At 40.3% G+C, this 14,288-nt stretch overlaps 1 pseudogene; it reads left to right on the top strand.

Annotated features, from left to right (window-relative positions):
• The first annotated feature begins 13,069 nt into the window (after positions 1 to 13,069).
• Positions 13,070 to 13,999, top strand: LOC139183895 (olfactory receptor 7E24-like; annotated as a pseudogene).
• The last annotated feature ends 289 nt before the right edge of the window (positions 14,000 to 14,288 follow it).

Genomic DNA, 14,288 nt, shown 5'->3' with positions numbered 1-14,288 from the left:
GCAATCTTGATTCCAGATTTCTCCTCTTAGAATAAGTTTAATGTAATTGAGAGCTTATTTGGACACCTCTATGAGTCATATCCCTTCCAGGATTTTGCATACACAGCAGTATATTCTTTTCACTTTCATCATGTACTACTCAAGACTCTTCATAATGGGTAGTCTTGTCTCTATCATTGCAAAATAATCATAGCTCCCTCTTTCTTGGGAGGGAGAAGTTTACTACTTATGTACTTTTTCTATGATTTTCCCCTATGTATTAGGTGAATCTAAACTCTAACTTGCTTCCCAAGTGGTGCTAGTGGTAAAGAACCCACCTGCCAATGCAGGACATAAGAGACATGGGTTCGATCCCTGGTCAGGAAGATCTCCAGAAGGAGGGCATGGCAACCCACTCCAGTATTCTTGCCTGGAGAATCCCCATGGATGGAGGAGCCTGGCGGGCTATAGTTCATAGTGCTGTAAAGAGTCAGACATGACTGAAGCGACTTAGCATACATGCATACAAACCCTAACTTAATGACCAAGGCATTTAATATATTTTTGCTCCTTAAGGATTTTTGAGCAAATGGGATGCCTATTTCACTTCATTTCCAAGCCAGAGTATTTTGACATTGAAACAGGACACAGTTAACATTAAGTTTGAATAAACATTTATCAACTGGAATTTTCCTAGGAAAACAGGGATGCGTGTTTCCCAAGATAGGAGAGAACCTATCAGAGTAAAATTGATTCCCAGTTTTTCTAATAACTCTCCTTCCCATTCCATCTAACTTTGCCCCAGTCATATTATATAACCAGACACAAAGTGACAAAATTTGAATGATTCCACAGATATAATAGTCAAATTCATAGAGAGAGAGTAGAATGGTGGTTGCCAGAGGCTTTGGGAGGAGGAGGGGGAGTTAGTGTTTAATGGGCATAGAGTTCCAGTTGGGGAAGATGAAAACGTTCTGGATTTATAGAAATGGATGGTGGTGATGGTTGCAAAGCAATGTAAATGTACTGATGCCATTGAACTGTATACTGTAAAATGATTTAAAAATAATAATAATAATATGTCCTGTCAGAAATGAGGGACATATGCTCCAATGTTAGATGTACTCAGCCCTCAGTAATCAATGCCTAAAGGAGGCTACCTCTGGACTCCTGACTGTATGGCCAGAAGCAGCATGGTGGGATCTGCAGAAGTACCCACAACAGGGCATACTCTTCCCTGTGCCAGGTCTTCTCCAGCGAACTTTTCTTGAAAAGATGATACTGTGATGGGTTGGAGACAAGGCTACCAAACACAGAAGCATCTCTATAGTTTTAATTTTTCTTAGAGTCAATGCTTCTGAAAAAGTGTGAGGTCTATATGGGGGTAGCTTCAAAGATGCTCATAATGAACCCTTCCTCCTATATTCATGCCCTTGTATATCTGTCTCCTTGAGTATAGACTGGATACAGTGACTTCCTTTCAATGAATTGAATTTGGAAAATATTGGATTGTCCCTTCCAACCTTAATGTGTAGACCAGCTCTGTTTCATCCTGCCAACCTGCTCCCACTAAATGACCACCTTGCTCTAATGGAAGCCAGCTGCCATGCTGTCAGAAGCCTATTTGGTAAAAAGCTAAGGGAGTCCTCTGGCCCTCAAAGGACTCAGTCCTACCAAGAGCCATAAAAGTGAGCTTGGAATCAGATACTATCCTAGTTAAGCCTTGATAAGACTGAAGTCCTCACCTATATTTTGAATGTAGACTCTCTGAGACCCCTTGAAGTGTTCAAGCAAGCTAGCAAGTTTCCAAATAATATGTCAAAATTCACAGTTGTGTAATATGTCACAGTGGCTCAGTGAGTAAAGAATCTGCCTTTAATGCAGGAGCCACAGGAGAACTAGGTCCAATCCCTGGTCAGGAAGATCCCCTGAAGGAGGAAATGGCAACCTACTCCAGTATTCTTGCCTGGGAAATCCCATGGACAGAGGAGCCTGGTGGGCTACAGTCCATGGGGTCATAAAAAACCATACATGACTGAGTATGCATGCAATAACATACAATATACAACAACTGAACAGAAAAATTAGAGCTAGAATATTAAATTAACTAGAACTTAAAATTTAAAATTCTGTAATGTTAGAACTAGAGTTGGAACTCTCATTCAAAATAGAAAAAAGAAAAACCCATAAATCTCCAAATATGATATCCCAAAACCCTAAACCAGAACCATAGAATGAAAAATAAGGTTTCCCAAGACAGGAGTCTTAATTAAGGAAATAGAAAAAAATCATGTTTTAGAAGATGTAAATCTCTCCAAATCACATAACTGATTAAGTGGATCTGCAGATTAAAAAGTCATACTGTTTTCTCTAATTGAAAAAAAAAAAAAAGTTGCCTGAATATTATGATGAGATAAACATTGTGAAAGTCAGAGACTATGAGTAGAAGTCAAACTCCCCCAAGAAGAGGACAAGTCTAAATCTCTCACTTTTCTCCTTTTCTTCCTCCACGAAATTATAAAATCCTCAGAGACTGAGACACCTTGGACAAATCTGGCAAATTATGTGCTACCCGCATTGAGGTCTCAAGGCTGCATCACTGTAAATAAGCCTGTGATTCTCAGCTCTTCAGTTAGCCAGCTCAAGTCCAGTGGGGTTGATACCTGTGTGTCTCACCCTCCTGGAGTTGTTGTCTGCACCAGGAGGCCCATACTTAAGTACATCTTGCCGCCAGCCCGAAGCTTCATTCCTCATCCAAGAGCAGGTAGGGGAGGGGAAAGCAATCTGCATCCTTCATCCCTGCTCCAGCAGAGACACAGCACAGCCCAGTGAGTGCCAATGCAGAGGAAGACACTGAAGGTAGAAGGGATTGGAGGAAACTTGTTTTCTTATCATCAAGGCAGTGGGGCAGTTGAGATAGTCAGTGGGAGGGCACCAAAATGCAAAGATCAGCTCAGAGGCTTATGAAGTTGATGTTGTTGCACCTTTTGGGCATCCTAGAACTCTAATTTAAATTTCTATTTCCCCTGCACACTGGGTCTGTCTTCCATGGGCATCTGGTCTACCTAATCACGACATAGGTCCCTCTAAATCATCTCCTAAGTGCTCCAAATGATCATGAAAGTGATGGTGATGAAAATGATGACTGTAAACATAGAATCACAAAGTCTTATGTAGGAATTGATATACCAATAGCCAATCTGATCACACGGACCACAGCCTTGTCTAACTTAATGAAACTAAGCCACGCCATGTAGGGCCAACCAAGACGGATGGGTCATGGTGGAGAAGTCTGACAGAATGTGGTCCACTGGAGAAGGGAATGGCAAACCACTTCAGTATTCTTGCCTTGAGAACCCCATGAACAGTATGAAAAGGCAAAATGATAGGATACTGAAAGAGGAACTCCCCAGGTCAGTAAGTGCCCAATTAGCTACTGGAGATCAGTGGAGAAATAACTCCAGAAAGAATGAAGGGAATAAGCCAAAGAAAAAATAATACCCCGTTGTGGGTGTGACTGGTGATAGAAGCAAGGTCCAATGCTGTAAAGAGCAATGTTACATAGGAACCTGGAATGTTAGGTCCATGAATCAAGGCAAATTGGAAGTGGCCAAATAGGAGATGGTAAGAGTGAACGACAACATTTTAGGAATCAGCGAACTAAAATGGACTGGAATGGGTGAATTTAACTCAGATGATCATTCTATCTACTACTGTGGGCAGGAATCCCTTAGAAGAAATGGAGTAGCCATCATGGCCTAAAAGAGTCTGAAATGCAGTACTTGGATGCAATCTCAAAAATGACAGAATGATCTCTCTCCGTTTCCAAGGCAAACCATTCAATATCATAGTAATCCAAGTCTATGCCCCAACCAGTAATGCTGAAGAAGCTGAAGTTTAATGGTTCTATGAACACCTACAAGACCTTTTAGAACTAACACCCCAAAAAGATGTCCTTTTCATTATAGGGGACTGGAATGCAAAAGTAGGAAGTCAAGAAACACTTGGAGTAACAGGCAGATTTGGCCTTGGAAGACGGAATGAAGCAGGGCAAAGGCTAATAGAGTTTTGCCAAGAGAATGCACTGGTCATAGCAAATGCACCTCTTCCAATAACACAAGAGAAGACTCTACACATGGACATCACCAGATGGTCAACACTGAAATCAGATTGATTGTATCCTTTGCACCCAAAGATGGAGAAGCTATATACAGTCAGCAAAAACAAGACTGGGAGCTGACTGTAGCTCAGATCATGAACTCCTTATTGCCAAATTCAGACTTAAATTGAAGAAAGTAGGGAAAAACACTAGACCATTCAGGTATGACTTACATCAAATCCCCTATGATTATACAGTGGAAGTGAGAAATAGATTTAAGGGACTAGATCTGATAGACACAGTGCCTGATGAACTATGGACAGAGGTTCATGACATTGTACAGGAAATAGGGATCAAGACCATCCCCATGGAAAAGAAATGCAAAAAAGCAGAATAGCTGTCTGAGGAGGCCTCACAAATAGCTGTGAAAAGAAGAGAAGCAAAAAGCAAAGTAGAAAATGAAAGATATTCCCATTTGAATGCAGAGTTCCAAAGAATAACAAGGAGAGATAAGAAAGCCTTCCTCAGCGATCAATGCAAAGAAATAGAAGAAAACAACAGAATGGGAAAGACTAGAGATCTCTTCAAGAAAATTAGAGATACCAAGGGAACATTTCATGCAAAGATGGGCTTGATAATGAACAGAAATGGTATGGACCTAACAGAAGCAGAAGATATTAAGAAGAGGTGGAAAGAATACACAGAAGAACTGTACAAAAAAGATCTTCACGACCCAGATAATCATGATGGTGTGATCACTGACCTAGAGCCAGACATCCTGGAATGTGAAGTCAAGTGGGCCTTAGAAAGCATCACTACGAACAAAGCTAGTGGAGGTGATGAAATTCCAGTTGAGCTATTTCAAATCCTGAAAGATAATGCTGTGAAAGTGCTGCACTCAATATGCCAGCAAATTTGGAAAACTCAGCAGTGGCCACAGGACTGGAAAAGGTCAGTTTTCATTCCAATCCCAAAGAAAGGCAATGCCAAAGAATGCTCAAATTACTGCACAATTGCACTCATCTCACACACTAGTAAGGTAATGCTCAAAATTCTCCAAGCCAGGCTTCAGCAATACGTGAACCATGAACTTCCAGATGTTCAATCTGGTTTTAGAAAAGGCAGAGGAAACAGAGATCAAATTGCCAACATCCACTGGATCATGGAAAAAGCTAGAGAGTTCCAGAAAGACATCTATTTCTGCTTTACTGACTATGCCAAAGCCTTTGACTGTGTGGATCCCAATAAACTGTGGAAAATTCTTCAAGAGATGGGAATACCAGACCACCTGACCTGTCTCTTGAGAAACCTATATGCAGGTCAGGAAGCAACAGTTAGAACTGGGCATGGAAAAACAGACTGGCTCCAAATAGGAAAAGGAGTACGTCAAGGCTGTATATTGTCACCCTGCTTATTTAACTTCTATGCAGAGTACATCATGAGAAATGCTGGACTGGAAGAAGCACAAGCTGGAATCAAGATTGGTGGGAGAAATATCAATAACCTCAGATATGCAGATGACACCACCCTTATGGCACAAAGTGAAGAGGAACTAAAAAGCCTCTTGATGAAAGTGAAAGAGGAGAGTGAAAAAGTTGGCTTAAATCTCAACATTCAGAAAACGAAGATCATGGCATCTGGTCCCATCACTTCATGGTAAATAGATGGGGAAACAGTGGAAACAGTGTCTGACTTTATTTTTCTGGGCTCCAAAATCACTGCAGATGGTGACTGCAGCCATGAAATTAAAGGACGCTTACTCCTTGGAAAGAAAGTTATGACCAACCTAGATAGCATATTCGAAAGCAGAGACATTACTTTGCCAACAAAGGTCCATCTGGTCAAGGCTATGATTTTTCCAGTGGTCATGTATGGATGTGAGAGTTGGACTGTGAAGAAAGCTGAGCACCAAGGAATTGATGCTTTTGAACCGTGGTGTTGGAGAAGACTCTTGAGAGTCCCTTGGACTGCAAGGAGATCCAACCAGTACATCCTAAAAGACATCAGTCCTGGGTGTTCATTGGAAGGACTGATGCTGAAGCTGAAACTCCAATACTTTGGCCACCTCATGCTAAGAGTTGACTCATTTGAAAAGACCCTGATGCTGGGAGGGATTGAGGGCAGGAGGAGAAGGGGATGACAGAGGATGAGATGGCTGGATGGCATCACTGACTTGATGGACATGAGTTTGAGTAAACTCTGGAAGTTGGTGATGGACAGGGAGGTCTGGTGTGCTGCGATTCATGGGGTCACAAAGAGTTGGACATGACTGAGCAACTGAACTGAACTGAAACTTAGATTTTTTTTGTTTTTTGTTTTTTAGCTTAGTTTTTAAGTAGCTTGTTTCTTTCCTTTTGTATGCATTCAGTTCAGTTCAGTTCAGTTCAGTTTGTCAGTCGTGTCTGACTCTTTGCGACCCCATGAATCGCAGCACGCCAAGCCTCCTGTCCATCACCAGCTCCCGGAGTTCACTCAAACTCACGTCCACCGAGTCAGTGATGCCATCCAGTCATCTCATCCTCTGTCGCATTACCAGCCTCAAAAGACAGCAGTGTGCATTATCATTATTTTACAACTGAGGATAAGATCACAGTATTTTACTGCAATTTTTATCAAGCCCTGGGATAAAAAGGGAGTATAGTCAGATTTTAATGTAAACATTGAATCTCCTTTCATAGGGCACCTAGACCGTATTCTCTCCTGCCAATCCAAACTTCATGCAAGGGTGAATTTGGGGAAAATGTAACACCTACATAAGAGTTTATTGAAAAGTTCATAGTAATTTCTAGTTCCATCGATGTGACTGCAAATGACATTATATCATTCTTTTCTAAAATTGCTGAGTAATATTTCATTGTATATATCTACCAAACCTTCTTTATCCACTCATTTGTCGATGGATATTTAGATTGCTAGAGCTGGAAACTGTCGTACTGAGTGAAGTAAGTCAGACAGAGAAAGACAAATATATGATATCACTTATATGTGGACTTTTTAAAAAACAGTACACACGCATTTATTTACAAAACAGAAATAGAGTCACAGATGTAGAAAAGAAACTTGTGGTTACCAGGGGGTAAGGGTGGGAGGGATAAATCTGGAGATTGAGATTGACATATACACACTGTTATATAAAATAGATGACTAGTAAGGACCTACTGTATAGCACATCTTCTCAATATACTATCATTACAGGGAAAAGAATCTAAAAAAGAGCAGATGTATGTATGTGAATAACTGGTTCACTTGATTGTACACCTGAAACTAACACAACATTGTAAATCAACTATATTCCAATTAAAAAATTTTACATAAGAATTCAAAATTCAAAAAAAAAAAAAAATAAAGCTCTTTAGTTGGCATACAAAGGCCAACTTAGCATTTGAGAACTGCTTTGGTCCTAAATTGTTCAACTGTACATAAGAGGGTTGGATTTGATGATAAATCAACCATTCACAAATGTTTAGGATTTGCGACATATCGAAGAAGTTTTATTAAGCTATAAAAAAGGAAAACACCAAAAAGCAAACTCTCTTCCTTTTCTTCCCAGGCAGAGACCCCCTGGGCTCCCCTGGTGGCTCAATTGATAAAGAATCTGCCTGCAATGCAGGAGACCTGGGTTCAATCCCTGGGTTGGGAAGAAACCCTGGAGGAGGGCATGGCAACCCACTCTAGTATTCTTGCCTGGAGAATCCCTGCGGACAGAGGAGCCTGGTGGGCTACAGTCCATAGGGTCACATAGAGCTGGACATGACTGAGCAACTAAGCACAGCACAGCACACAGAGACCCCCTGATCACTGTACTCTTCCTTTTGGTTGTTCACAGTAGACACAATGGACAGTATGAGTGGCACCTGCTACATCAGTGATAGGAAAGAAGACTGAGTTGAAAGTGAAAGTGAAAAAGTAAAAGCGTTCATCACTCAGTCGCGTCTGACTCTGCAACCCCATGAACGGTAGCCTGCTAGGTTTCTCGGTCCATGGATCTCTCCACGCAAGAATACTTGAGCGGGTAGCCATTCCCTTCTCCAGGGGATCTTCCCAACCCAGGGATCAAACCCATATCTCCTACATTGCAGGCTGATTCTTAACTGTCTGGGGATCCCAGAAAGTATCAGTTTTGACAATTCAAGGCACTTCTCTCTCTTGTCTTTGATCTCAAATTTTGCTTCACTGTCAACCTGCTCCTTCATTCTTATAATTTATAACCTCTGGATCTCTAAGAGAGTATAGTGTTAGGGTGCTGATTAGAAAACAAGAAACAGTATAAAGGTATATGTTAGGAAGTTTGGAAGAGACTTCTCAATCTCTGCTTCAACTCTCTGAAGTGTACGTAAACGGAGTGCATAAGTTCAGTGCATGGGCTTCAGAAACCCACAATTTAACTTTGAATCTTATGCTCTATTTATTATCTGAACCACACTGGACAAGCTCTTAATATCTTTGAGCCTGAAACTGGTCATCAAAATTGATATCCAATTGATACAACTGCCTAAGTAAGAATGAAACAAAAGAAGTAAAAAGCATGTGATTAAATGTTCCCTGGATGCATTTGCATTACAATAATGACAGAGTAAATTTTAGGTATTGCTTTATTATTATTACCCTTGAGTTTAAGTACCAATTACTCAATCAAAATATTCTGTGATCTGAGGTTTGATTTTTCCCAGATCCTGAAAGAACATTTTATACGATAGTTCTTGTCCTTATGCAAATAGATTCTGAATGCCTCCAGGGAAAACTGAGTCTTATTCATCTCCGATTTCTCAGCGCCTCTCTTTGCTTGGCACAGAATAGGCTACAAGAACAAAAATCTCTGTTAAAAAGTTCTCAGAAACACAACGTAGGCAATAAGGCTAAGGCTTCCATATGCTGGGTCATTTCTGTCTGTCCCTTCATTCCTTCCTACAGCTTCCTGTTGTTGTTGTACAGTTGCTAAGTTGTGTCCAACTCTTTGTGACCCCATGGACAGCAGCACAATGTCTTACAGGACTAGACAAAACATAAACCAGTACTTGTATGCTTCTGTGTCACTTTCTAAGGGATCTATCATTTTCCATTTAATAAAATCTACAACACTCAATTATTCTTCTTTAAAAAATCATTTATTTTAAATGAAACAAAGATGAATTAAAATTTTTTTTAATTTATTTATTTTTTAATTGAAGGATAATTGCTTTACAGAATTTTGTTGTTTTTCTGTCAAACATCAACATGAATCAGCCATAGGTATACATATGTCCCCTCCTGTTTGAGCATCTCTCTCATCTCCCTCCCCATCTCACCCCTCTAGGTTGATACAGAGCCCCTGTTTTAGTTCCCTGAGACAAAACACAAATTCCCATTAGCTGTCTATTTTACATATGGTAATAAAGTTTCCATGTTACTCTCCATACATCTCACCCACTCCTCCCCTCTCCCCATGACCATAAGTCTGTCCTCTATGTCTGAAACAAAGATGAATATTTTTAATGGTTAAAGGTACAATTCACAAAGATAGACATCATATACCATTAGATACCTTAACAATAAAGAAACATAAAGCAAAAATCAGAAGAAATATAAGGGAAAGAAAAAATACATAATCATAGTATGATATATTAACATTTCTCTGACAATATTTTATCAAATGCAGAAAAAGTAAGAATAGGGGCATCTTGAGTTATGTCATTAATAATTAAAATATAATAAATTTATATTTAATTAATTTATATTAATCATATCCTACACAAATATATTTAAATTTTGTATCTCATACATTGTTATTAGATGTCCATAGAACATTTAGAAAGCTGGCAAAAAGAAAAACATTCAAAAAGTAGAATTCTTTTTTGTGTACAACACCATTATTTAAACAAGTAGTGAATCATAAAATTTTTTTAACTTTATTATTATTTTTAATTGGAGGGTAATTACTTTTCAATGTTGTGATGGTTTCTGCCATATATCAACATGAGTTGGCCATAGGTATACATGTATCCGCTCCCTTTGGAACCCCCTCCCTCTTCCCTCCCTATCACATCCCTATAGGTTATCACAGAGCACTGGCTGTGACAACATAAAAGTTTTTTTTTTAAAGCAGAATCAGTTAAAGAACAAGGAAAGCTAATTTTATTGGGTGGACTGAGACACATATTAGGATTCCATTCATTCTGTAGATGAATTCCCTGGGACATGACAGGCTTCTCTCTCTCTCTCTCATATAATAGAATGTAAGATCATTAAAACTTTATTAGGATTTCATTTCATCAATAAGATAAATAGCCCAATAATGATTCAACTTCTGATGTAAAAGCCATGACTGGGGACTTCCTTGGTGGCCCAGTGCTTAAGACTTTACCTTCCAATGCATGAGGTTTGGGTTCAATCCCTGGTTGGGGAGCTAAGATTCCACGTTTCATGGCCAAAAAACTAGAGCAGAAACAATACTGTAACAACAAAAGAAAAAACCTTAAAAATGGCCCACATAAAAAAACTTTTAAAAAAATTAAATAACTGTAACTGAATATTTCTTAAGTACTGACCACTCTTATGTGCCACTACTGAGGATTAAGGAAATTGGTCCCAAAATGTGCTGCAATGGTTTATTGATTAGTTTCTACAGAAGTTACTTGAGAATCAGCCAGTGCAAGAGGAAATTCCTTTGTCTCCTGGAAAAGCAGGGAATAAATCTCTGACAAGAAAGGGGCACTCCTGCATCAGAAGTGGGAAGGACCTCCTTATGATCAAAGATAGGGAATTCAGAGCCTAGAAGCCTGCATTTGTTGTTGTTTGATCGCTCAGTTGTGTCTGACTCTTTTTAACCCCAAGGACTGCAGCACACCAGCCTTCTTTGTCCTTGACTATTTCTTGGAGTTTGCTCAAACTCATGTCTATCGAGTCACTGATGTCATCCAACCACCTCAGCCTCTGTCGTCCCCTTCTCCCGCTGCCTTCAATCTTTTCCAGAATCAGGATCTTTCCCAATGAGTCAGTTCTTCGCATCAGGTGGCCAAAGTATTGGAGCTTTGGCTTCAGCATCAGTCCTTCCAGTGAAAATTCAGGGTTAATTTCCTTTAGAACTGACTGGCTTGATCTCCTTGCTGTCCAAGGGACTCTCAAGAGTCTTCTCCAACACCACAGTTCGAATGCATCAAATCTTTGGCGCTCAGCCTTTTTTATGGTCCAACTCTCACATCTATACTTGAAATGGGCACTCCTGCATCAGGAATGGAAAGACCCCCCCTTATGATCAATTATAGGGAATTTGGAGATTAGAAGCCAGTGTTCAATTAAGTTCAGTTCAGTCACTCAGTCATGTCCAACTCTTTGCGAAGCCAATGTAAACAAATCTTATTTTTCCTTTTATTTACCACCCTAAGCCTAAATCTGTTGATATTCTTCATTCATGAAATACCAAAAGCCTACGTGTCTTTCTCCTGTCAATTCCTCATCAACTTACTGTTTCTTTGCCTAAAAGAGATAATAGCTGCCTGCTTTGGCCACTTCTTAGGTCTTATTTTAATAAGACCTCTGTGTGTAAGAATTCAAATTTGTTTCTTTTTCTCCTGTTGTCTTGCATCAATTTTGTTATTATTCCAGCCACAAGAACTCTAGAGGGGTAGAAGAGGAAATTTCCCCTTCCTCCACACCACACACATCCTACAAATGGGTGTTGTTGGCCCTACTTCAGTGTGAGGGATACAAGTGCAGAGAAGTGGGGAGATTTACACACTGCACATTAAGTGGGTGAAACATGTGGAACGCAGACAAAGGCCTCCTAATTCCCACCCCAAGGCTCTGTCTCACCAGATTATTTCCTTTTAAAACCTATGTTAGTCCCAGATGATCAAATAGAAGTAAAACCATGAAGTCCTTCTTTTGAGATGTGGTGAGTTTATAGGTAAATAGGCAGAATGGACCAAACTGCTTGCAAGGGATCTTTACTGTATGAATATTATGGATGATGGGCTTGTCTATGGATAGTAATGAATTTTCCAGCCCATTTTGTAAATCTGAGTGATAATAGTTATAATAATATCATTCCTTGTGCTCAGTTGCTCAGTCCTGTCGGACTCTTAACGACCCCATGGACCATAGCCCACAAGGCTCCTCTGTCCATGGAATTTTTCAGGCAAGAATACTAGAGTGGGTTGCCATTTCCTCCTCCAGAGGATCTTCCTGACCCAGTAATCAAATCCCAGTCTCCTGCATCTCCTGCATTGGCAGGCAGATTCTTTACCACCTGAGCCACCAAGGAAGCCCCATCATTCCCTATGCTGCTGCTGCTAGTCACTTTGGTCGGGTCCTACTCTGTGTGACCCCATGGACGCAGCCCACCAGGCTTCTCCGTCCATGGGATTCTCTAGGCAAGAACACTGGAGTGGGTTGCCATTTCCTTCTCCAATGCATGAAAGTGGAAAGTGAAAGTGAAGTTGCTCAGTTGTGTCCAACTCTTAGCGACCCCATGGACTGCAGCCTACCAGGCTCCTCCATCCATGGGATTTTCCAGGCAACAGTACTGGAGTGGGGTGCCATTGCCTTCTCCATCATTCCCTATATAAGGTGCTAAATTTCATGTGACTCTATCATGAAAAGACTATTCCTAGTCAGCCTTCAAGGATCTTTCTAGTTTTACACCTTGAAAATCAGACCATGTGGTTGATTTTGTCTGATTTTTCCATTAGCATAACTTGTAGAGATAGTTATAGAAAAATTTAATGTTTCAATTTTTTAAATTTTATTTTATTTTTAAACTTTACATAATTGTATTAGTTTTGCCAAATATCAATTTTTTAAATGGAAGCAATACTGTTGAATGCATATATCTTTTGGAAATTCTCACTAGTGTAATATACAGAGGATTGCAAGAATTTTCAGAACTGCATCATAATAAAAATTTTTTTAATATTTGTGAATTATTAAATCCAAAGTATGGACACTTATCTGTATGCCCCTTCAATTGTTCTGTTTATTCAATACTCTCTTATTTTTCAAAGGTGTCCCCTCTACATGGAACCACAGAATCTAACAGATGTCTCAGAATTCCTCCTCCTGGGCCTCTCAGGTTATCCAGACCTGCAGCCCCTTCTCTTTGGGCTCTTCCTGTCCATGTACTTGGTCACTGTGTTTGGGAAGGTACTCATCATTCTGGCTGTCACCTTTGACCCCCACCTCCACACACCCATTTACTTCTTCCTCTCCAACCTGTCCTTGGCTGACATCAGTTTCAACACCACCACTGTCCCCAAGATGCTAGTGAACCTCCAGACACACAGAAAATCCATCACCTATGCAGGCTGCCTAGCTGGGGTGACCGTCTTTTCTCTCTTTGCATGTTTGGAGAGTCTCCTCCTGACAGTGATGGCCTATGACCAGTTGGTGGCCATCTGTCACCCCCTATACTACCTGTTCATCATGAATCCCCGCCTCTGTGGCTTCTTGGTCCTGGTGTCATTTTCCATCAGACTTTTGAACTCCCAGCTTCACTACTTGATGATGTCACAGCTTACCTCTGTGCAGAAGTGGAAATGCCTCATTTCTTCGGTGACCCTTCTAAACTCCTCAATCTTGCCTGTTCTGAAAACTCCATCAATATCATATTAATTTATTTCAACAGTACCATTGTCGGTGGGATTCCACTTTCAGGAATCCTTTACTCTTATTCTCAAATTGTTTCCTCCATTCTGAGAGTCTCCTCTGTACAAAGTCTTATCTACCTGTGGTTCTCACCTGTCAGTTGTTTGTTTGTTTTATGGAACAGGCCTTGGGGTGTAACTCAGCTCAGCCATCTCACAATCTCCCAGGAAGAGTGCAGTGGCCTCAGTGATGTACACTGTGGTCACCCCTATGCTGAACACTTTCACCTACAGTCTAAGGAACAAGGACATCAAGAGTGCCCCCTGGAGGATTATCAGCAGAATAGCCTAATCCCAACCCCTGTTTTTCGGTTCATGGGAGTACAAAATACAACAAAATCAAACAATAAGTGATTGCAATAAGTGATTCTGAATCTGAAGTCACTTACTGAAAATGTACCTTTCTGGCTCTCTACTTTATGTTTACACAATTTTTCCTCTTTGTAGCATAGCTCTAATGGAATTGGGAGATTAGCTGGATGCCCCATGTGAATTTTAACCCTTATGGGACTTTGCATATAACATCAGTATAGCCGTCTCTCTTTCCTTATGTATTACTCAAGACTCTTGGTCACAAGCAATCTTGTTTCTAT

Source organism: Bos indicus, chromosome 7 (genome assembly GCF_029378745.1).
Source record: "Bos indicus isolate NIAB-ARS_2022 breed Sahiwal x Tharparkar chromosome 7, NIAB-ARS_B.indTharparkar_mat_pri_1.0, whole genome shotgun sequence".
Lineage (NCBI taxonomy): Eukaryota > Metazoa > Chordata > Mammalia > Artiodactyla > Bovidae > Bos > Bos indicus.
The sequence above is the reverse complement of the archived record's forward strand: the minus strand, read 5'-3'. Positions and strand labels throughout refer to the sequence as shown.